Raw genomic sequence first — 6,114 nt, forward strand, 5'->3', positions numbered from 1 at the left:
TAATTTATTACGGCTTTACAGGGATGTACTGTGTGTTGACGATTTATATCAAACACGATCTACAGACGTATCACTCGTTTTTTTCAGATAAAATTTAAAATAATTTTTTCATTTTTAGTAATATATCTTGCGAAAAAATTATTAATGAGAATGAAGGACAATTTATTTTATTTTCAAATGCATATGCTAAGAAAGAGGAATATTTTTTTACGTTTTTTTACTAAACAATAACAAAAGGCTTTGAAAAACAACTATTTTGATTTGTAAATTGACAAAAAATAATTTATTCTAATACACAAATTAGCTAGAAACAAAAATTCAACAAAGATTTCGCCAAAAGCCGTTAGCTGGTTTCTTCTTTGACATGGTTTCTAAAAAAAAGTAGCATGTGGAGAATGGAGAGAGCACAGATTTGCTTCCAATAATTTTCTTTTGTCTAAATTTCCTTAACAGTCTCTGTTAAACGAAAAATTTCCTTAACAATCTCTCCTTTAACAATCTGAGGAATATTTATTACACTCATCCACATGTATATAATAATAAGTTTTTCAACGAAAAATTTTTGGGTCAACTTTGTGCTAGTGTATGCTTCTTAAACTAAAATGAAATAAAAAAATGTAAATAAATGTTGATATATAGCTTAATATGTTTACCTTAGAGCAACATTCTGTTGATTTCTATGGTCCCTCTCCAATTTCTCCGCTGTCAGCTGATGCATGATCCTCACATCAATATTGTCTAAAGAGCATCTCATGAGTTCCAGCTCGGCTTTGAGCCGCCGGTTCTCCTGCAGCAGCGATGCCTGCGCTGATGTCGATGCTCCATCATAATCGTATAACGTAATGGGCGGCATACTAGGCGGTCCTGTCAGTCCTATCCATTAGGTTCAATTTCCCCCTCTACCTCACTGTCAATGTCGTTTCTCATAATGTTTACCGTCGCTTCTAAAAGTTCACCTATGACTGGTACACTCCTACACTCGGTTCCGTCAAACCCTAAGAAGTCCTCTCTCTCTATCAGTATATTCTTGTCACGGACGATTTGTTCATTGTTATCACCACTTGATTAATAGAGTCAATAAGAGGTAATAGTCAAACGTATAAGAAAAGTAAAAACCATATGAAGATTCGACTCAGAGTTCGACAAAATTAAATTAGTTATAAAAAAACTCATGGCTAACTAAAGAGAACATAATATCACACAAAGTCATATAGCTGCATAAGTCATGAGCAGCGGCCAAGAAAAACGCATAAACTATTATTTCTAGATCAATATCATCCTTATGTGGACAAAGTCGTTTTGAACTCGAAAAGTAATTGCAATTTTTGCCTTTTTATTTAGCAATTCTTCTACTAACTATTGAAGGATGAGTGTATTCTCATTTTCTCACAATGTGTGTAACACCCATAACGAAGCTTCCAAGACCCTATATAGTATATATATATATTCTTGATCAGCATGAAATTTTCAATTGATTAAGCCGAGTCCGTTCACCGTCCGTTCGTCTGATTAGTCTGTATTGTTGACACTTTCGTTATCACAAAAATGAATATATGGACTTGAAATTTCACAGAAACATTGGAAGATTTTGCATGCAGGTTGGTTGAAATGGGTCATATTGGTCAGAGCACAACTCCACAATGAAGCGTAAATTGAACGCGACTCCAATTTTTTGAATAAAAATTTGTGCATTTTGCCGATTACTCACAAATTATAAAAGATAAAACCGTGAAATTTTCCACATTTACTTTGCGAAAACCCCTAGTATTTATATGGAAAAATGGAGAAAATCGGCTAAGCCGACAGAATATTGCTAGTAATTAAATTGTTGTCTTTTTTACTTTTTCATGTGTTATGCTTATTATTATAATCGCTGGGATAACAAGACAGAATTCTTAAAACTCTTTTGCATATTCCTCAAATCAAGATATATTATCTATCTAAAGATACATTAATTCTAAGATAAATATGGTGGACACGACGACCTGGTGTGTCTTAATAACAGCAGCGATATGGGTATGACATAAAAGGACTTGTAGAGTAGAATGCACCAGGGGAAATGTGTTAATTCTAAATTATTGATGATGGACGTTACAACGTGGTAGCTTAAATTTTCTTAACAATAGCTTTTAGTGAGGTTTGATCGCATTTGTTTTCTTACAACAATAAATGAAAGAATGGATCGTCAAAGATGGGTGGGTATGCGAAATTTTAACAAGGTAGCTGCATATTGTCATGAAACCTGTGCACCTGTAATGATTGATGAATGTTAAATTAGTAAGTGAACTGTCACCTATGCTTTATTTCATTACTTAACGCAATGACAGTGGATAAATAGTTTTGCCCGGTATCAATGTAGCAAAACGAACTGATTATATCCGTGATTTCTGTTGAAATAACCTGCGCTTCTTTAAAGGAACTCGAAAAATTATATTCTTCATTGGTTTCTGCATGTGCCAAACTGCTCTCTGCTTTACTTTTAATTTCGTTAGAGTTAAGTCCTTTCCTTGCGTTTTCCAAATGGCCTTTTGAGGTTTATTAACGTTCGCTTGGTTTGACTTACACCTTGCTTTTCATTGTTAGGCTCTACGAACTCCATATTCCATTCTCCAGAAGCAGAAATGCCTGCTTCTTTATTAGCATTCTACACTTTGATTGTGCTGTGCTCTTCAAGCCATTCTACGATGGCAGTCGGAAAAAACAAAAATTTTTACCTTTAAGATATTCGCCGGATTTTTTTGAGTGGACCTGTAAGCCGCATTCCTTGGCTTAGCCAAAAAAAAAATTTGTTAAATTTAGTCATAAAACTTTGTAGAAGTGTTGGTTTCCGGAGAATACCCTGAATTCAATTGTGTTAACCTTTCACAGACATCGAAAAAAATATACGCATGAATGTTAGCGATTTGTATATGGACTAAAAGAATCTAAATATCAAGAAGGACGCTGCGAATTAACATTTAGGTGACCAAACATAATCTTTACTCAATGCCATTGTTCGTATTGTTAAAGTTCGTCCCCATTTTCCCCATTTCATCCTTCATATTTACGACTAGGGGTTTCTGAATGATGTGTGCACACAGCTGCGTTTCGAAAGTGAGTGAGTGGCTCGATCAGGTAAATAAGAAATATAACGAACAAGCAAAAACAGTATAACATTAAACACCCAACACGAAGGACCTTTTCAATAGAAGGCGTTATATGGGTAAGTGGTCTAAAAAATGCGCTCATTCGAACCATTTTCAATAGCGATTCAGCACAAGAAAACAGCATGGACAAACGGACATACGAGGTCAGATCGATCCAGGAAGTGAGGAAAAGTTGGATTAGGTGCACTTTTGTGCAATGGTTATATATGCATAAAAAATATTCACCTTTAAATAAAGAAGAGTTAAGCAATGAGGACTTATTTCCTTTATTCATTTATTTATCAATTTTTTGTTTTTCGGAACAGATGTACGTAACAAATAGAAGCGAATCGAAAAAGCACTACTGATTGAAAATCTAAAGTAGGTAGTACGCTCAAATCGCCAGATCAGTTAGCTTTTTTGGGGAGAGAGTTATTTGAGTTATTTCCATCCATCAGAAATAGTACAAAAATTTCTAGTTCGCTTTTCGATAAAGAGCTTTCATTTTCAACATAACTCAGTGAGTCTTGAGTTAGCGCTTTGGCGAATTTGGTGAATTTAGTATAAAGTTTTGCTAAAAATCATTTTACATTAGGTTAGGTATATCTTTCGACCTTGTTGAATAATATACACGCTTTCCTCATATCAAACGTGACCATGTTCGAAAAATTGTTGATTGGATTCACGGTCAACCACATATGCCAGACTTAAGTGAAGCTGATGTTGTGATATTCTATTTTGCTTGCAAATTCAGTACAGAGCTAACGAAACGAAAGCTCGACATGTCACACACGCATCGGCGAACTCTTTGGTAATTTGAACGTGATAAACCCAGAAATTAAACCTTTTGGGAGCATCGCGGAAGTACAGTAGTATGTGTTCTGAGTTCAGCCATGTAATGATTATATTTTTGTGTTTGTCGTGCAGACAATGAAAGCCCTTTTGATCACTAACACCATACATTACATCCTGAAATAAAGTTAGTGGAAATTGTTAAAGGAGCTACGAAATTTTTACAGCAAAAATCAAATAGAAACGACGTTCACCTCTCTCTCTTCAACGGTAATAACTTACAGTTGTAGTTTAGTTGTATATAGTATAGTCGTATCCCTCTAGTATTGTTATTCACTTGTAATGGGAATAATACACCAAAAAGTACACTTTATTTTCATGCAAAGTCACAATTGCACCCAATTTGTACCATCAAATATTGAAAATTATACCTTTTTACTAAGTACAGATTCAGTTTTCATAGGAACTATTACATGAGAGGGGGTTCAATTCAAATTGTTTCAGCCGAACCAAGTTTTTCATACCAGTTTAGAACGTCGCAATACTCTTCAAGTTTTGTCGAAAACTTTAAAATGCAAATTTTAATGTTTTTCCGTATAACAAATTTTAAAAATAAGGCTGTGCATGCCCACTTTTCAAAAAAAGTTTTGCATGGCAAGTGATCAAAAGATCACCGACCCAAAGGATTTTCAATAGCGTTCGTCCTTGAATCAAAACACATCAGTGTACCAAATCCCTTCAAAATACTTCAAAAATGCGAGTTGTAGTTTGAGCACAAGAAACCAAGGCGGACGGCCGTGCGGACAAGGTTATATCGACTCAAAAAGCCATTACGAAACGATCGTTATGATAAAAAGTGGGCCCATCTCAAGGCTTTCTGGACGCTACAACCGTCGGTATAAACTTAATATATCCCTGTGTCACAACTGGTGTACGGTACAATAAAACAATCGTTAACAACTTTAGAGTACAATTATTTTTTAATTCGAAGGTCAAACATTTTGAGCAGCATTATTTCTATATTGCATAAGCAACTTTTCAAATCAAATTTTAGAGGTTTTAAAATGATTGCATGACTAGATGCGTATACCATCCGTAAAGCTTTTGCTGTAATTTTACTTCACTTACTTCTCCAAAAAAGTAATTAATCTTTTGGTATACCGTGGTAGAAATTAGTAGTTTCCCTCCTCTTCCTTCTATGCTTTGATACATTCTTAGCGAAATTCCGACATGCAAATTGAAAATGCTGTAAATCGGAAAAATTGTATCTAACTCCATCTAAAACGATCCTAGGCGTTGTGATGACACACACCACAACTAAGCAAGCCTACAAATTTCATACTTTTGCGTGAAAAAACTTGAACTCACACTGCACCAGATACAATTTTTTTTTATCTGGGAAAATATTCCATTTACTCGCCCTCTCATTCCTAGCTGTACGAGGATTCTAAAATTTTAGAGGATTTCCCGAAACGCTGCAAACAATGACGATTTTGAACTTTCGGTTGTTGTGAAGTTTCGAATTATGACAATCAAAGTTTTTTGTATCCATCACCGAAGAATGAAGGGTGCATTCATTTTGCAAAAACGTGTACGATCTCCAGAAGAAAGCATCACAGAGCTCACATAGTACATATATTTTTCATCAGCATCTCTCCGTCTGTTCATCTTTGTATTGTCTGCTGTAAATCTTCTCCTAGCCGCAAAAATTAAGCTATCGGCTTCAAATGTGGCAGAAACAGTGGAAGCTCTTGCAAGCATTATCGCATAAGCTGAGAACATCTTTATTTTTCAAAAAATCGTTTTTTGGTCATCACTCATTAAACTACAGCAGATAAATTTACAAAAACTTGAATATATTCTTTTCTCGGATACAGTTCGTATCACTAGATCGTGGATATTCTTTTTAAGAGAAACACACTAGCACGTTTTCCCTTTTTGCAAGTTTCCTTTTATTTGCAATTTCGACAGCTATAATATCCTTTTTCGACTCAAATGTTCTTGTCCGACTCACTCTGCCTTCCGCAAATTGTCTATTTATATACACTTTTACAAGCATATTATTATTACCTAAGTTCATGGCTTCATTTTTAATTCGTTAACCTGGTTTTCCAATCTAATCGTTTTCCTCGGCCGGCAGGTGCATGACGCGCCGCGAATGTGTACTTAAGTTTTCCCTTTCCAGAGAATTTATTAT

The sequence above is a fragment of the Glossina fuscipes genome, unplaced genomic scaffold (assembly GCF_014805625.2).
Source record: "Glossina fuscipes isolate IAEA_lab_2018 unplaced genomic scaffold, Yale_Gfus_2 147, whole genome shotgun sequence".
Lineage (NCBI taxonomy): Eukaryota > Metazoa > Arthropoda > Insecta > Diptera > Glossinidae > Glossina > Glossina fuscipes.